Below are 18,286 nucleotides of genomic sequence, written 5' to 3'. Positions count from 1 at the left end.
AGGTGACCACTAATCTTTTGCGTGTAAAGGAAATCACCTCACTCCAAGGGCGTGGCCCCTACACTCTGGAGAAACTTCCTGCGATGGTCTATAACTCCCTTATTTGAACAAATAGGACCATAGTTTAAATTTGAATGTTGATGAGTAGGTGACCACTAATCTTTTGCGTGTAAAATAAATCACCTCACTCGAAGGGCGTGGCCCCTATACTCTGGAGATACTTCCTGCGATGATTTATAACTCCCTTATTTGAACAAATAGGACCATAGTTTAAATTTGAATGTTGATTAGTAAGTGACCACTAATCTTTTGCGTGTAAAGGAAATCACCTCACTCCAAGGGCGTGGTCCCTATACTCTGGAGATAATTCCTGCCATGGTCTATTATTCCCTTATTTGAACAAATAGGAGAAAAGATCTATTCAGGTTTGATGTACCTTAAAGCTAAGGAATAAATAAACAAATCGAAAGCATATTTTAATTTATTTTATTTTAATTAATTTATTTTTGCGATAAATTTCAAATTTATCATCCGAATAATTATACATCATCACCTCCGCTCCACTCATTTTAAATATTTGGGGGAGGAATATTTGCCTATTCCTCCCCCTAAACACAATAGTCCCCACCAAACCCTCACCGTACCGGGTGGTCACCTTCTCCAAACGCTCCACCCGATACAAATGTCCCTCCTCCAACTCCTCTTTCTTCAAATAATCGCGATCTTCTTGCGCGCGGCGCAGCCTGTCGCGCAGTTTATCCTGTAAGAATAAATATAAATTATAAATAAATACATAAATTAAAATTTAGATATAAATGCACCTTTGATTAATAAAGAAACATAACGAAAAATAAGTTTACCAAAGAAAACGAAGAGGAGGAGCTGGCAGTTACATCGCTTGAAGTAGTGGAAGCATTGATAGGAGTGGTGGTGGTGGTGGTGGTAGCATTGACAGGAGCGGTGGTGGTGGTGGTGGTGGTTTCCATCCTATAATTTCAAATAAATATAAATATATGTATATATGTGTATAAATTGCGAAAAAAGTAAGTTAAACTGCACTTACATAATTGAAGATTGGAACTACCAAAACCACCCTCCCCTCGGTCAGTGTTACCAAGGGCTTCTTCCGTTATTATAAAAGATACGTCCGTTCCAATTTTTTCAAATATTATTTGGCATATTCTCATGCCTCTTCGTATCAAGAAATCTTGATCACCGTGATTATAGAGGAGTACTTTTAATTCGCCTCTATAATCCGGGTCAATTACACCCGCTCCCACTTCTATCCCATGCTTAACCGATAGGCTAGAGCGGGATGCGAGTCTCCCGTAAAATCCTTTGGGGATTTCAAGGGAGAAACCGCAAGGTATTAGAGCCCGCCCTCGCTTAGGAATTATGTCCCACTGAACAGCACTGATATCATATCCAGCGGGACAAGTGTAGCTAGGTGAGGGAACGACTGCGAACGGGTGTAATTTCTTGAACGTGATGTACATTCTAGGTTAGAATTCCACATGAAACAATAAGGAAAAGAATATATTGTAGCGGTATTTAGGACCTTACACTAAAGTTTAAAGGCTAGTATCAGAGTATACTCACTTTCAGTGGATGAGTGTTCAGGAGCGACTACTGGAAAGAACTTGAAATTCTCACTGGTGACAGTCTCACTGGTAGACGTTTAATGATGGAGATTGTCCCAAAGCTAAGCCTTTATATACAGGAGCGCTTTTGCAGAGCTTCATGCAACATGCGGAGACTGGGAAGGGGATTTTTTCTATTCCGAAAGGACTTTGCATTAAGCAAGATGCCTAGGCGAATGGGTTTTTTTTCATCCTGGTGACCTCACCTAGTTGCTAGCGCAGCGCACTCCCTACCTTATTTGAGGTGAAAGGAAATATGGAACGACTTTGCAATATACCCGGGAGAATTGAGCTAGATTTTTCCACGCTGCTGATGTCCTTCAGAAACTCTGTACACTCCTTTGAGGTGAAAGGAAATATGGAACGACTTCGCAATACTCCCGGGGAGAATCGAGCTAGGTGTTTTCCACACTGCTGGCGTCATTCAGTCGCAAGCTTGACGCACTCCCTACCTTATTTGAGGTGAAAGGAAATATGGAACGACTTTGCAATATACCCGGGAGAATTGAGCCAGATTTTTCCACGCTGCTGATGTCCTTCAGAAACTCTGTACACTCCTTTGAGGTGAAAGGAAATAGGGAACGACTTCGCAATATTCCCGGGGAGAATCGAGCTAGGCGTTTTCCACACTGCTGACGTTATTCGCATGCAAGCTTGGTGCATTTCTTACCTTATTTGGGGTGAAAGGAAATATGCAGTGACTTTGCAATCCACCCAGGGAGAATTGAGCTAGATTTTTTCCGCGCTGCTGATGTCCTTCAGAAACTCTGTACACTCCTTTGAGGTGAAAGGGAATATGGAACGACTTCGCAATACTCCCGAAGAGAATCGAGCTAGGTGTTTTCCACACTGCTGGCGTCATTCAGTTGCAAGCTTGGTGCATTTCTTACCTTATTTGGGGTGAAAGGAAATATGGAACGACTTTGCAATACTCCCGGGGAGAATCGAGCTAGGTTTTTTCCACTTAGTTGGAGTACCTCTGCAGCTGACATCATGCACAGTCTTCTCAACCCACTTGGCAGCCATCCGTTGAGGAGTAGGAGGAGATTTTCCATTATAAATACAGAACGAAGACGGAAAAATTCATTGCAATCTCGTCATTAGGGCCGAGAACTTACTCTTCGAGACAACTCCTCAAAGAAGGCATCATCTACTCTTTACAACATCATCACCATCTACATCTTGGTAAGTCCAACTTTTTAACCATGTTTAAAGTACCTACCTTAAAATCTTTAACGTTAACAGCACTATTGTCTATGTATCAGCCACACTATGCTCCTCTGAATACTTGGATGACTGCAAAAAAGAATATAACTCCACCTATACGTGATCTTTTAAAGTTTCTCTCACGGCTAGGGATAAGTAAACGTGAATTTTTTACTGTTGGCTTGATTCCTCCCATCGATAAGCATACAGAATACAAAGCCAATGAAGCTCTTGCGTTATTTATTATCCGTGACGTAAGGAAAAATGTAAATGAATATGATTTTATTCTATTAATGACTCGTGGCCTGCAGGATTTCACCAATAGGGAACTGTGGGATAACTTAAATATTAGGGCTCCTTTTACAGTTAGGAAAAGTTATTATGAAGTGACAATTCCTGGTGGTACTCAATATTTCCTTTGCTTTGATTGTTATAGTGCATTTTTGATTTCAATAAAAGATGTGGATGATTATAACATGAGATTTTCTAATTACAACATATCACAGGAATATCATAGATACATTGTGACTAGTATAGATTTTCTAATTAGAGACTTTATACAAAATTTCAATTGCTGGTGCTCAAGATGCATCACAAACCCTCTTGTAATTGTTGATGACAGCTCTAGATTGAATATTCCTGCTATATTTAACAGGTTAGGATCGGTGAATATCAGAGTGAAGTCTACTAGAAAGCCCCTTAATATTAAAGACCTATTGTTTAGCAAAGTAAAATCATAATTTTGATTTTTCTAATTGGGATTATAATTCTTTTTATTTCAGTCATACAAAGACACGAAAATGAACACCCTATATCAAATTTGTTTGGTTGCTGTTAGGGAAAAAATTTACGATATGGCGGGTAAACTTTTGAAAGAAGACACTGATTCAAATTACCATTCCAAAAGGAATATTTGGCGTTTTTTGAATTACTACGTTGATATAGTGCTGTGCGAAAAAGAATTCCAAAATTTACCTTTAGAAATTTATGAAGATATTGAAAATATATCAAAATTTTGATTTTTCAAACATTTCCAGGTACAGTAAACCATAAAACGTGAGCTGAATCATTTAGATTTCAATTAAGCACCACCACATTTCTCCCCCAATCACAACATATTATTAATCCAAAACTTAAAATGAATTCTCTTTTTCAACTTTGTTTAAAAACGATTACCAACAATATATTTTCTGTAGCAAAAGAACGACTACGTATTGAGGGATACATAAGTATACCAATGAATCAACAACACTACTATGATTTGTTGGAATATGAAGTAAGACAGATTTTATATGACAATGAATATATTAATCTACCTCGTGAAATATTTGTTAATCTTGAAAACACCGCACTAGAAATTTTTCGATGGTTTCATTAAAGGATTAATTGTTATTTTTATTATTACAGATTACAAATCAATCATGTCATCCATTAGAGACATCATTTTTAACTTTAAAAACAATGCATACACAACTAAAGAGGATCTTGAACAAGCGTTAGCGTGCATTTACAGAAAAGTAGCTTTTGAAAACGATAGTATTGATGAAATGGAAACTTATCATGAAATGAAAGATGCATTAGATAAGGCACATGGTAGAAAATTTTGCTCTTACTGCGAAATCTTCTATAACATTGATGATGCTATGCCTCATGAGAATACCAATGCACACCGGATGAAAATTAACGAGCAAATAGGGAGAGGGTTCAATGAAATTGAATCAGCAATTAGATCCAGGCTTAAAACCTTTTGGATAACTCCCGAGGGGGATGCTCAGGACGTCGTAACTTTTCTCGATGGAATAAAAAATCTATTGATTGAGAAAATTAGAGAGCAAATAAGGACGAACAGAAGTATAAAGTTCAACCTTGTATTAATTTGCAAATTTCGAAAAGGAGAACATGAGGAGCTAGATACTTCATTTAAAACTAGTAATCACCGTGTCCTACTTGTTGATCAGTTAAATGAGATTGTGGACGAGAAATTTTCTAAACTTTTAAAAGAAAAGTCAGAGTTTCAAGCAAAGGGGTCAGGATGGACTCTAGCTGAAGTTATAGGTTTAGAGCTACGTATTAACAAGTACACCCCTCTTCGAGGTTCTACATTCATCGAGTTACCTACAAAAATTAGGCACACGAAATCCGTTATCAATGTCAAAAATGATGATCAATACTGCTTTAAGTATGCTATATGGGCAAAATATGTAGCCAATCATCCCGAACGAGTTTCAAAATACGATTGTGAGGAATTTCGGGAGACCTATACTTGGAACTGCATTGATTACCCAGTAGATCTGAAGGATATCCCTAAATTCGAGCGTGAAAATAACATTTCAATTAATGTGTTTGGACTAGATGATAAAAACAATGTGTATCCTATAAAAATTGTAGATTAGGAGCTCGAGGATCATCGCGACCTCCTCTACATTACCAATGAAACCACTGCTCACTATTGCTGGATAAAGAATTTTGAAAAACTCGTAGGCTCTCAAATAACAAAACACCAACACAAAATATTTATTTGCAAACAGTGTCTAACTTATTACCATGACGTAGAAAATCTCGAATCTCACAAAGACTTATGCAGAGGAACGGGGACACCAAGTAAAATAGTGCTACCAGACGAGGACAATAAATTCTTAAAATTTACCAACATTAATCGCACTTTCCGTGTACCTTACGTGATCTATGCCGATTTTGAATGTCTACTTAATAATGTAAGCACATGCGAACCGTGTTCTAATACTTCGTTCACTAACATCATACAGAAGCATGAACCATTCAGCTTTTGTTATATCATGATGACTCCAAACGGATGCGAGGAGCCAGTATTGTATCGAGGGCCTAATGCAGCACGTGTTTTTATTGAAAGTATAAAAGATGAAGCCCAGAAGGTTTTCAAGTTGTACAAAAATACTATTCCTATAACACCACTCACAGAGGAAAAAGAGAGCGCTTTCCAAAACGCATCGACGTGCCACATTTGTGGGAATGAGTTGAACGAGGATAGGGTTAGGGATCACGATCACCTGACGGGACAGTATCGAGGTCCAGCTCATTCCTTTTGCAATGTGCAGTATAAGATGCCTCAATTTCTTCCAATTTTTATTCATAACCTGTCCGCGTATGATGGTCATTTCATTGTACGAGAGCTAGACTATGATGAGAGGGAAATATTCATTATTCCAAATTCTGAAGAAAAATACATCACTTTTTCCAAGTCTATAGAGGATAATTTCAAAATTCGTTTTGTCGATACCTTTCGATTTATGCCCGCTTCTCTTGCTTCTCTAGTCTCGAACCTGACTGAATTTAAAAATACCTCAGAAATTTTTGGTGACAGGACGCGACTAGTTACACGAAAGGGGGTTTATCCCTATGATTACACTGATTCGTTGAATAAGCTCGATGAGACCTTGCTCCCGGATAAGGATAATTTTTACAACAGATTGAACGACGAGCATGTGTCAGACGAAGATTACGGTCACGCTTTGAACGTATGGTCTTCATTTGGATGTGAGACACTCGGTGATTATAGTGATGTGTATTTGAAAAGTGACGTCACTCTTCTCGCTGATGTTTTTGAGAACTTTCGCGACGTGTGCTACGGAGCCTACAAGTTAGATCCGGCGTGGTATTACACTGCACCAGGTTTAACATTTGATGCAATGCTAAAATATACCGAAATAGAGCTAGAGCTTTTGACTGATTACGATATGGTACTCATGATCGAAAACGGAATTCGCGGAGGAATTTCACAGTGTTGTAAAAGATACTGTGAATCGAACAATAAGTACATGTCAGGTTATGACCCAGGTAAAGATTCTATATATTTAACCTATCTTGACGCGAATAATCTCTACGGATGGGCACTCTCCAGACCCCTTCCTTACGGTGAATTTCGGTGGTTAACTCAGGAGGAAATTGACGATTTTAGCGTGGAAAATGTTCCCGATGACAGTGAAACTGGATACATTCTCGAAGTTGATCTTGAGTACCCAAATCGGCTGCACGACACGCATTCAGATTTCCCTCTTTGCCCGGAAAACAAGACACCACCTAACGGTAAACATAAAAAACTTTTGACCACCCTCGAAAATAAAAGTAAATATGTAATTCATTACATGAACCTGAAACAGGCATTAGAATTAGGCATCATACTCAAAAAAGTGCACAGAGTTATCGAGTTCAAACAGTCTTCGTGGTTAAAGACCTATATTGACCTAAATACAGATCGTCGAAAAGTTGCTAAAAATGAGTTTGAGAAGGACTTTTACAAGCTCATGAATAATGCCGTATTTGGCAAGACAATGGAGAATGTAAGGAAACGGATGAATATGCAATTAGTGACAAGCGAAAAAAGACTTCAAAAATTAATCAATAAATCGACATTTTTGGATAGGACAATTTTCAACGAGTCTTTAGTAGCCGTTCACATGCGGAAAGCCACCATCAAAATGGTTAAGCCAATATACATTGGTTTCTGCGTTCTCGATCTCAGCAAAACTCTAATGTACGACTTTCATTACCGTACCATGCTACCCAAGTACCAAAATAAATTGTCACTCGCCTACACAGACACTGACAGCTTCATTTATGAGATTAGAACGGATGATGTATACAGAGATATGCTAGAATACCTAGATGCATTCGACACCTCGAATTATCCAAAAGAACATCCGTGTTATTCTGAGACGAATAAAAAAATTATTGGGAAGTTCAAAGACGAGTGCGATGGTCTCATTATGACGGCTTTCGTTGGATTAAGAAGCAAATTGTACTCATTCAAGATGGAATCGGGTAAAGAAAAAAAGAAGGCAAAGGGGATAACGAAATCTGTGAAGGAAAAATGCCTAAAATTTGGTGATTATATTAATTGTTTAAAAGAGAACTCGACGCAATTTCGAAAGATGAACGTAATTCGTAGCAAAATGCACGAGTTATACACTGTTAAAATAAATAAGGTGACACTAAATGCATCCGATGATAAACGATATATTTGCGAGGATGGAATGAATACGCTTGCTTGGGGTCATTACAGAATTCCGCGAAAACGTACACATGATCAGGCATTTGGTAATGATTGAAATTGATAAAAACTAGTTTCCTAGTTATCATAATTTCAGTGTTAATCATGACGTTAGCCTGGAAACATCCTTTTACATGCATCTGCGCGGGTCCGTCAGGTTGTGGGAAAACCACATTTGTCACGCAGTTTTTGGAAAAGTTAGATTATATGATAGATAGTCCAATAGAGCAAGTGGTTTGCTGCTGTGCCCCAGGGAGTGAGCCTAACATACGAATACCAGTTGAATTTTACTCCGAAATACCTCCTTTCGAAGAATTTGGTGGTGTTCCTACTTTGTACGTTATAGATGATTTAATGAGTGAGGGAGCCTACAGCAAAGATGTGTGTAGATTATTCACCAGAGGTAGCCATCATTTTAACATTTCGGTGTTTTTGATCACGCAGAATATTTTCTATCAAAGCCAGCAATCGAGAAACATATCATTGAATTCAAAGTATATTGTAGCGTTCAAAAATCCCAGAGATAAGTTACAATTTGGGCATTTAGCTAGGCAGGTCTATCCAGAAAAATCGGGGGAATTGGAGAGGGTATATAAACAGGTTACGCAAGAACCATTCGGTTATTTGGTTCTAGATCTTGGTCAGGACACGGAAGACAGATTCCGCTTTAGAACCAAAATTTTTCCCCAAGACGGGGCCACTGTCATTTACATGCCCCAACGCGATGAAAAGATTGAAGAATAATAAACACTTGCTCCACGTCCTAAAATCTGCAAAGCCTAAATTACGTACTGCAATATTGAATAGCTCGGACGAAGAGTTGATTAAAACAATTTGCGATTGTTGCCTCAATACTCTAAACGGAAATCATAAGATTGATAAGCGATTGAAACGAAAATTATCCAAGCATCGTAACACACTGAGAAAGTTGGCTGAACGAGGAACTAGTGTAAAAAGAAAACGAGCGCTTCTCGTACAAAAAGGTGGCTTTTTGCCATTACTACTGGGTTCGATTTTAAGCGGTGTGATCGGTAGACTGCTTGGAAAATGAGTTTGCAGAAAATGCTCGTAGTGAGTCCCGAAGTCTTTGATCGAAGTCATGCAAAGGCTAGGTTGAGTAAATTGGATAAGGAAATGAAACTTGTGTTAGCGAGTAAAGGGCTAAAGGCTATTGACAAGTGGCATTTGTATAAAAGAATACTCGATAAATATCTCGACTCAGTGTCAGACTTCAAATCTCCCGTACACGTTCCGATAGTGAAACACTCTCCACCAACAAGACTAGATGACGGTAGTGATGCAATGAGAAGGCGGTTAGCCGAAATTAAGAGGACAAATTCAGAGTTGGATTCGACATGGGCACGAATAAAGGAACAAGTCGAAAGCGATTCTCCACCGAGAAAAATGAAGCGAATAATAGCAACTCCAAGAGAGCCAAGTACACCTCCAAGGGAGCAAAGAACATCTCCAAAGGAGCGATGGACATCTCCGAGATCAATTCCAAGGCGAAGCAAGCGAAAAAGGGTACCAAAAATGTTCGGGGCAGAGTGGGACACGACGTAATAGCTAGCGTGTACAACAATCCCGCACATGCCGCTGGTTTTTCCACAGATAAAAAAATAAATAAAGCGACTGGAATCCCGATAAAAACAATTCGCGAGTGGTTGGAATCTCAAGAAGCGTACACGCGTCACAAGCCGGCGAGAAAAAAGTTTGTTAGAAACCGTTACGAAGTAAACTATATAGATGAGTGTTGGCAATGTGATTTAAATGATTTGAGAAGTTTGAAAAAATACAACAATGGGTTCTGTTACATTTTAACCGTAATAGACATATTTTCCCGTTATGCGTGGGCTAGTCCTCTCAAGTCAAAAAGACCAGAGGAAATTATAGAAGCATTTAAGGTCATATTTCGCGAGCGCAAACCATTGAAAATTCAGAGCGATAAGGGAGGGGAATTTGTTAATAGCAAGTTTAAAAGTTTTCTCTCGAATCAAGGTGTAAAGTTTTACACTACAAATAATCCAGAAATTAAGGCTAGCCTCGTGGAACGCTTTAATCGAACTCTCAAGACAAAAATGTATAAATATTTTACAAAATACGCAACTTACAAATATATCGATGTGCTTCCAAAACTCATCAGTTCTTATAACCATAGTACGCACTCTAGCACTGGGATCGCTCCCTCTCATGTGAATGCTAAAAATGCATTTATCATTGCTAGTCGGAGAAAAAGCTTAAAGAAGACGGATGCAAAATTTAATATAGGTGATTATGTGAGGATTAGTAAAGAGAGGTTTCCATTCAGCAAAGGATACACACCAAATTATACCAAGGAAATATTTCAAGTTACAAACATTGATCGAATGAAACTAATACCAACCTATAAATTGAATGATTTGAACGGGGAGGATATAAAGGGTAGTTTCTATGCGGAAGAATTAGTCAAAGTTAACGTGTCTCCCGACACGGAGTATAGGATCGAGAAAATATTGAGACGTCGGGGGAGTGGTCCTAATTTGGAGTATTTTATCAAGTGGGACGGGTACCCACCGTCTTTTAACTCGTGGATTTCAGCTTCTTCCGTGCGTAAAATATGAACGAATTTTATCTTACACTACCCAGCGATAGCTCGAGGGATTTTTTCCCAAGAAATACAATCGCTCATTATCGTACAAAGTTGAGTCATCGCATCGATTTAGAAAATAACGAGTGGTATGTCGGTCTAGCTGAGATTTCGATTCCTTCTATTGAGGTAAAAAAAGTTTCCAAAGACACACCAGCTGTTATCGAAAACTTTACTCCAGCGCCTCGCGTAGCAGACGAATTGCCTCCTAAGGATAATAGGACCCGGACTGAAGAGGGATTAGTTCGAGGGGATAAAGAAGTTATAAACGTGAAACTTTTAGATGATTCATACTTTACAATTCCCATTGGTACTTATAACAGTATTGCGGCGGCATTTGCAAAACCATATATTACCTCCAGTACACAAAAACAAACGTACATTTCAAATGAAGTAATGCGTTATATTGATAAACTGAGTGTAAGGATTAACCAGGTTGGAGTTGATGAACGCATATTACCACGGTCTGCGCAAATTTTTGCGAGCGGAGTAAAATACTCGTTGTCTCCGGGAACGTATGATTCGTTTGCTAACTTATTCAATAGAACTTTGTCAGGCTTTAGTGGAAAAGGCAAGGAAAAGATAAAAAATGACCTATCATTATTATCGGCTGTTCTTATTAGATTATCATTTAAAGATTCAACGTTGACAGATGATGAGTTAGCTGATATCATCGATGATGCCAGGGTAGAGATTAACACTAAAGAAGACAAAGGAAAAAGAGGAAAAAGAAGCATTGCAACCTCCTCAAAAAATGTTTACGTTTACACAGATATAATAAAACCGCAGTTGGTGGGTGACACTTTGAGTCGATGCATCCGCATCATAAATGTCAAAATTGGTGAATATCAAACTTTCAATCCGATTTATTACTACCCCGTCGAGAAAAACAATATCGAGAGTGTTGAAATTCTTTTTGCTGATAAACTCGGTGAAGCAATTTCTTTTCATAGTGGGGAGCAAAGCTCGATAGTTGTGCTACACTTTATAAAAAAGAATTGATTCACGTTAGTACATCATTTTACGACGAGATGGCGCCGGTGATGGATCGATATTATAGTTATTATTCAAAACAGGTGGGAGGAGAGATTGGATCCTTGTATAGAGCTTCTTATAGGGTGCAAAAGGGACGAGGTATCGGGAGTTTCCTCGCGGGATTGTGGCGATTTGCAAAACCTTTGCTATTTAGCGGGCTTAAGACTGTTGGTAAGGAGGCCGCGAGCGCTGGGGCAGCAGCTCTTGGAGACCTTGGAACAAAACCGGTTAAGGAGATACTGCGCAGTAGAATAAACGAGGCAGGTCAGAACTTGAAACGCAAGGCCGAGGAAAAGATAAAAGGCATGTCTGGGGGTGGGTTGAGGATCGCGAAACGTCCAAGGTTAAATAAAATAAAACATAGCTGCGTAAGAAAAAAGCGACAGTCGATGAGAAGTCGAAGAGGAAAGAAGGTTGTTGGAGGAGATATTTTTTCGCGATAATGGCAGAGCATATGCTGACTTCGTTGGATTTATTTCAGCCCAATCCGCCGGTGCAAACTAACATCTTGGCAAAAAGACTCGTGTCCTACAAACCCATATCTTCGCTAGATAATCGATCGGTTATAGAATTCCTGATCAAAGACTCTGGGGATGCGTATAAGGATTTGAATAGTATATATCTTAGACTTAAAGTGAAACTTTGCAAAAAAGACGGGACTGATTACAATGAATCCGCTACCAATCAACCGGGAGTAGTGAACAATATTCTGCACTCTCTGTTCGAGCAGTGTAACGTTTATTTCAATGGGACGTTGGTCACACCATCAGAGGATAATTACCATTACAGAAGCTACCTGGAAAATGTGTTAAATTATGGAACAGATGCGAGCAAAACACATTTACGAAATGTGGGGTGGGAGTTGGACACGGGAGACGATATTAACTTGACAGATACTTCAAATTCTGGTTATACAAGGCGTAAGGGTTGGTTTAAGAACAGTGCAGAGGTTGAGTTGTATGGTAAACTGTACGTAGATGTTTTTAATCAGATACAATTAATGATGGATCGAGTAGACATCGGTATAAGACTATTGCTCTCTAATCATGCTTTCCATCTTATGGGAGGGAATGATGATGGACTATTGAAAATTTTAGACGCAACTTTATACGTTCAACATTTCGATATTAACCCATCCATTTTAGTTGCACATAATAAAATCCTGGAAAACAACAATGCCAAATATCACTACAAGCGTACCGAGTTGAAAACCTTTACTGTTCCTTCTGGTGGACGAACTTTAAGCCTTGACAATGCGATCGTGGGTCGAATACCTAATGTAATTATTTTTACGATGGTGGATAATGAAGCATATGCGGGAAGTTTGAATAAGAATCCATTTGCTCTCTCTCACTATTCGCTCCAGAATTTTTCACTCTTTGTGAACGGTGTGCAAATTCCGTCCGAGGGATTACAATGCAATTTTTCAAGTAAAAAGTATTGGGCGCGAGCGTATGACACAATATTCTCAGGAAGTGGGATAAAGCATTACAATCGGGGTAATCAAATCACTTACGATATGTTTGGACACGGTTATTTTATGCTAGTCTTCGATCTAACACCCGATGATTCGGGTAATGAGGACTATATAAGTTTAGGAGATAGAGGTGTGGTGAGAATAGAGGCGAGATTTGAAAACGAATTATCGAGAACGGTTACGTGTTTACTTTTCTCAGAGTATGATGCAACAGTGGAAATTGATAAAAACAGAAACATTATCACAAACTTTTAGTCATGGATGGAATTCAAATTAACAGGTTACTAAGACCACTCAATATATTTCGCGGAGTTTACGCATCTGATAGGTTACCAAAATCACCACGAAATGGAGTTTACATAATAAATTTAGATCCATCTAAATTACCGGGTTCACACTGGGTTGCAGTCTATTTACATAATAATTATGCAGAGTATTTTGATTCCTACGGCTTACCTCCTTTTGTTTCAAATATAAGTAATTTTTTAAAGTCATTCTCAGTCACTCGCAATCACGTTCAAATTCAAAGCTTTCGTTCGGATATTTGCGGTGAATACTGCTGCCTCTATACCGCTAGTAAATCATTAGGTCAAACACTACACAAATTCCTCGCACACTTTCATCACACCATCCCTCATCTCAACGACTGTCGAGCCCTGAAGCTGTTTCATCAGACCTTCAAGCGGGTTCGGCGGGCCAAATGTCATCCCAGAGCTCAGCGGTGCTGTTCCCGAATAAATACGATGAGCAGGAAGAGGAGGTGATTATTTGAGAAGAAACAGCCGCAGAATGCAGATCGTGGTATCTGTGACTTATAGCCAAGGCGGGGTGACGGAGCTTGCAGCCGTCGACGTGGATTCAAATCGTTTATTTTGGGGCAGTTTCAAGAAACATGGGAAGCTCATCGCTGGAGGAAAGAAGCTACGTTTCCCAGACCCCTTACAACGAGATGAGACATCCTTCAACGAAGGATTCATTTCACACACCGAACTTTCAACTACCCTGGAAGCTATGACTGAGGGTGCAAGCGCTCTCTACGCATTCAGCGAAGCAGAGTGTGAGTTCCTGACCGATCTGACGGGACGCACTTTCATCTCTCTCGAAAAAGAGTTAAACTGTCCCCCTCCCGAAAAATGTTCCTTTCTTGCCTTTTCCTGCCTCAATCCTTGTCACAAATTGCGCAACAGCACTTGCGCATTGAGAGATGCACATTCTCTCGCCCAGTGGTTCCAGTATAACCGTCTCAAAACCGAAGTTGATCCTTGCCCGGATGACTGTTCCCCCACCCCTCCTCCTACATCAACCTCTAAATAAGGACGGTTACGTCACCATACGCCAGTCGTCATGCAGTCATCGGTGGATGCAGACCATCAGTCTCCTCCGGTGAAGAGAAAGAAACCTGCTGGAAATTTTATTCCTTCTATTGGACAATCGGACAATTTACTTCTTCAAACTGTGTATTATTTGAACAAAACAAAGACAAAGAGTGTGTGTATTGGTTACGATCCTGGTAGAGACTTTGAATCAGTTGTGCAATTTAATCAAGTTGGAAAAAAAAGTGTAATTGTTTCACAAAGCGAGTGGGCAAACATCTTGAACTGTGAAAAGGATGTGGATTTGTTCTTTTACAAAGGAGAAAAGCATTTTTTAACTTCCTGTTTGGCTTATGCGAATTACTTTGGGAAGACTCATTTGGTTATTAAAAAGACCTTTAATTTAAAGCAAGAAGAGTGGTTTGCATTGGTGAAACTCTTCAAGCTGATTGATTTATTTCTCCAGAGACTTTCAGCTAGTCGTGACAAAGTGAGACATTTTCTCGCCACAAAATTAGCAAAGAATATCACAGATTGTGATTTTGAAAGACTTGAATTAGAGATGGTACTCATAGCGTATGGTTCGGCTGATGAATAGCCTGTGTGAGTGAAAGGCTTTCTAACCTCTGGCGTGAATGAAAGTTCCGTAAGTTAGAGAGTCTTGATGTAAGTTCAACCCCTGGCATTGGGTGTAAAAACCTTGCAAGTTGGACATACATCACGATGGGTGCCATTGTCGAATTTCAAGGATTTACGGGTAGCAATGGACATTTTATTGTCAAAGAATTGGCAATTATCGCTGTCCAGAATAAATGCTGTAATACGTGGTTATTTAAATCACCACAGAGATTGCTCTTTACAAAAGAGTCTTCTTGGCTGAGAAACAACTATCACGGCTTGTGCGAATACTCTGGAGATGTGGATTATTCAGAACTGGAGAGTATACTTCACAATTATACTAAAAATTTTAAATATCTATTCACAAAGGGTGCTCAAAAAGCTGCCTTCTTAACAAGTCTTCTTCCCAAGGGAATTTGTGTGGCTAATCTGGAACTTTATGGGTGTCCTTCATTCACGAAATTGACCACGAATGAGGGTTGTTTAATTGAAATTCATATGGATGGTAATCTACAATGTGCCAGAAAAAATTGTTTTAAGCTAGCTGATTGGTGTATACGAAATAAAATATGTTAGATTTTCTAGTCAAATGTATCATTTTATTGTTTTACATCATCATGTTCACTTTGATCATTTACGATGCTATACAATTGAGACAATATGATTGTATCTGGGGATATTTAATCGAATGTGGTTATTTAAACGAGAGTGCTAGAGAACTGTCTGCGCTCAGACGTGCTGTTCAATTGTTTCAAGAGGATTATAACATAAGTATGAGTGGGGAAATGAACTATGAAACCATGTATATGGTGAACAATGTAACAAACTCATCTGTGTGTGGTTGAAGAAAATAAACTTTTGTTGTTAAAATTTACCCTGGTCTTTCATTTCGAAATAAAAAACACATAGTATAGTATTTAATATATTTATTGTTAATAAATATACATATCAACTTCAATTTTGAGTATAAACTTTATCACTCTCAGACGGGTACCTTTAATGGCGTCTGTGGTACCATAATCCACTTTTGATTTTCTATGGTCTGTATAACAAACAGGTTTTGGTCCGTCAATACAATCACTTTGAGTCCTCGTTCCTCCTCCTTTTGCGTAGACTCGGGGCTGGTAGCACTCGTACACATCCAACCAGATGATTGGGTGCTGCTTGTCCGCGAGGCGTCGCTTTTCCGGATCGGTGATGTCATCCTGGTTCGTTATGTTAAATCTCTCCACTACACCATTCTCATTCTCGAAGCCGGAGAAAGTCACTTTATGTCCGATCACTTCAAATATCTTTCTCTGGTGTCGGAATACGCAGTAGTAAACTTCGTTAAAAAGTACCGAGAGCACAAAATCTGTGCCTCGTTGAGGGATGTACACGATGTAAGTATCCGGATCTGACTGCTTCTCCACCCGGAGATTGGTGTCCTCCAGGGAGGCTTCGGGATCTCTTCGCAGCTCAGCAACAGTTCTGGAGGTCATGTTAACGTTGAATGAGGTAATAATCACTCGGGAGTCATTTATATGCGGGAGTGGGAGGAGTCACGTTGCAACCACACGTGTTAAGACCTTGGTAACTGCTAATGGGAACATATCCAACTCGAGTGGGAGAAGCTATGGGCTCGGCACGTGTCTGGAATGCACTGGGAGTGAAAGGGGACGCTTAATTTGACCTTGTCCCAGCTTCGGCATTTTGATACTACTCCAAGGGAGTGCGCGAGTGCGTGTGTCCCACGCGGTCATTTGTTCCCTTGAGCAAATCCGCGAGGTGCGTGACTGAGAGCGTGTTTTTATTTTGTCTTTTTCTTTTGTGTGAGTGGGTCACTGTCGTGAGCGAGGGCTCCACAAACCTGAGTGCGTGAGTGCGTGTGTCCCACGCGGTCATTTGTTCCCTTGAGCAAATCCGCGAGGTGCGTGACTGAGAGCGTGTTTTTATTTTGTCTTTTTCTTTTGTGTGAGTGGGTCACTGTCGTGAGCGAGGGCTCCACAAACCTGAGTGCGTGTGTCCATCGCGGTCATTTGTTCCCTTGAGCAAATCCGCGAGGTGCGTGACTGAGAGCGTGTTTTTATTTTGTCTTTTTCTTTTGTGTGAGTGGGTCACTGTCGTGAGCGAGGGCTCCACAAACCTGAGTGCGTGAGTGCGTGTGTCCATCGCGGTCATTTGTTCCCTTGAGCAAATTCGCGAGGTGCGTGTGTGAGTTTCACGTTTGTATTTTCAGTTAGTGTCTTATCTTGCCATTACCTCCCGTTTGCAATTACCTCCCATTAGCAATCTGCCCATCAAAGAGTACGGCCTTGGGGAATTAATTTTCTTTAAACTGTTAAACGGCCGTAGTTCGTTCAATCCCTTAACAGAGTTATGTGGCATCCTTATTATAAAGTATAAATGAAACAACTGAAAGGGTACAAAGCAAATTTTAAACTAATATGGTGGATTCAATACTAAACATACCCCAGAGAAACAATGCATATTTTGGATATCCAACCGCTGATGGTTAGAAGCAGTGGCGGCTGGTGGTAATTTATCTAGGGTGTGCATTACAGCAGATATAGGATGATTTAATTATATTATGTTAATACTAAACCAAGAGCATCATATTTCGTCGTAATGGTATACATAGCAAGCAAAACATATCACTGGTATATTCTACCCTTAAAATTGCATGAACAGAAATGATATTAGCATGCATGAAAATAATTATTCTAAACACACCTTTACAAGTGACGGTATGTGAAATTCATTCTCCTTTCATTAAGGCTGTTTTACACGGCACACGGAATTGCGCAGTCTGACGTACGTGTGAAGGCGCAATCAAAATTGCGTCGTGTAAAGCGGTGAATTGCTAGAACACATGCGAGAATGCGTGGATGCGAGACAGCAAAATAGCCCCTGTTCTAATTTCGTTCATGCATTCGCGCAATGCCACGCCATTTTAGAAATTAATGCAGCTCTAACCTGCGCAATTTCGTGTACCGTGTAAAACGGCCTTAACACCCTAAGAGGAAGTAGAGTATAAAACGGCCATACAGATGACTCTGTAGACGGACTATAGGATCCTGGGGGGAGGTAGTGTAGGTGGCGGCTACACCACTACACTACCTGCGAGTCACTCACCAAAAATATGCGCGTGCGCACTCGCACCGTTTTGAGTCTGCTCCCATCACCCATTTGAACAGCACATACCCCCCCCCCCCCCCCCGCATACTTCGTCCCGCCCGAGCACCCTCAAGCGATCGCATAGACCGAAAATGCTCCCGGCGCGATGCCACGGGATCGCACACTTGTAGAGCGGTGAATTCGAAAAGGAGATAGCTGTAGCGTTCGGAGATTCATGTTTCTTGCATG

General features: G+C 39.9%; 1 long non-coding RNA gene across 2 annotated transcripts; it reads right to left on the bottom strand.

Moving 5' to 3' along the window:
• Window positions 1–470: 470 nt before the first annotated feature.
• LOC124163867 lies at window positions 471–2,076 on the bottom strand. Of its 2 annotated transcripts, XR_006865858.1 has the most exons (3): window positions 1,064–2,076; window positions 861–987; window positions 471–760 (listed from the first exon to the last, which is right to left on the bottom strand). It is a non-coding gene; the product is annotated as an uncharacterized LOC124163867 (long non-coding RNA). The 2 variants fall into 2 exon arrangements; XR_006865857.1 differs by having other exon boundaries at window positions 861–2,076.
• Between the last annotated feature and the right edge of the window lie 16,210 nt (window positions 2,077–18,286).

Source organism: Ischnura elegans, chromosome 8 (genome assembly GCF_921293095.1).
Source record: "Ischnura elegans chromosome 8, ioIscEleg1.1, whole genome shotgun sequence".
Lineage (NCBI taxonomy): Eukaryota > Metazoa > Arthropoda > Insecta > Odonata > Coenagrionidae > Ischnura > Ischnura elegans.
The sequence above is the reverse complement of the archived record's forward strand: the minus strand, read 5'-3'. Positions and strand labels throughout refer to the sequence as shown.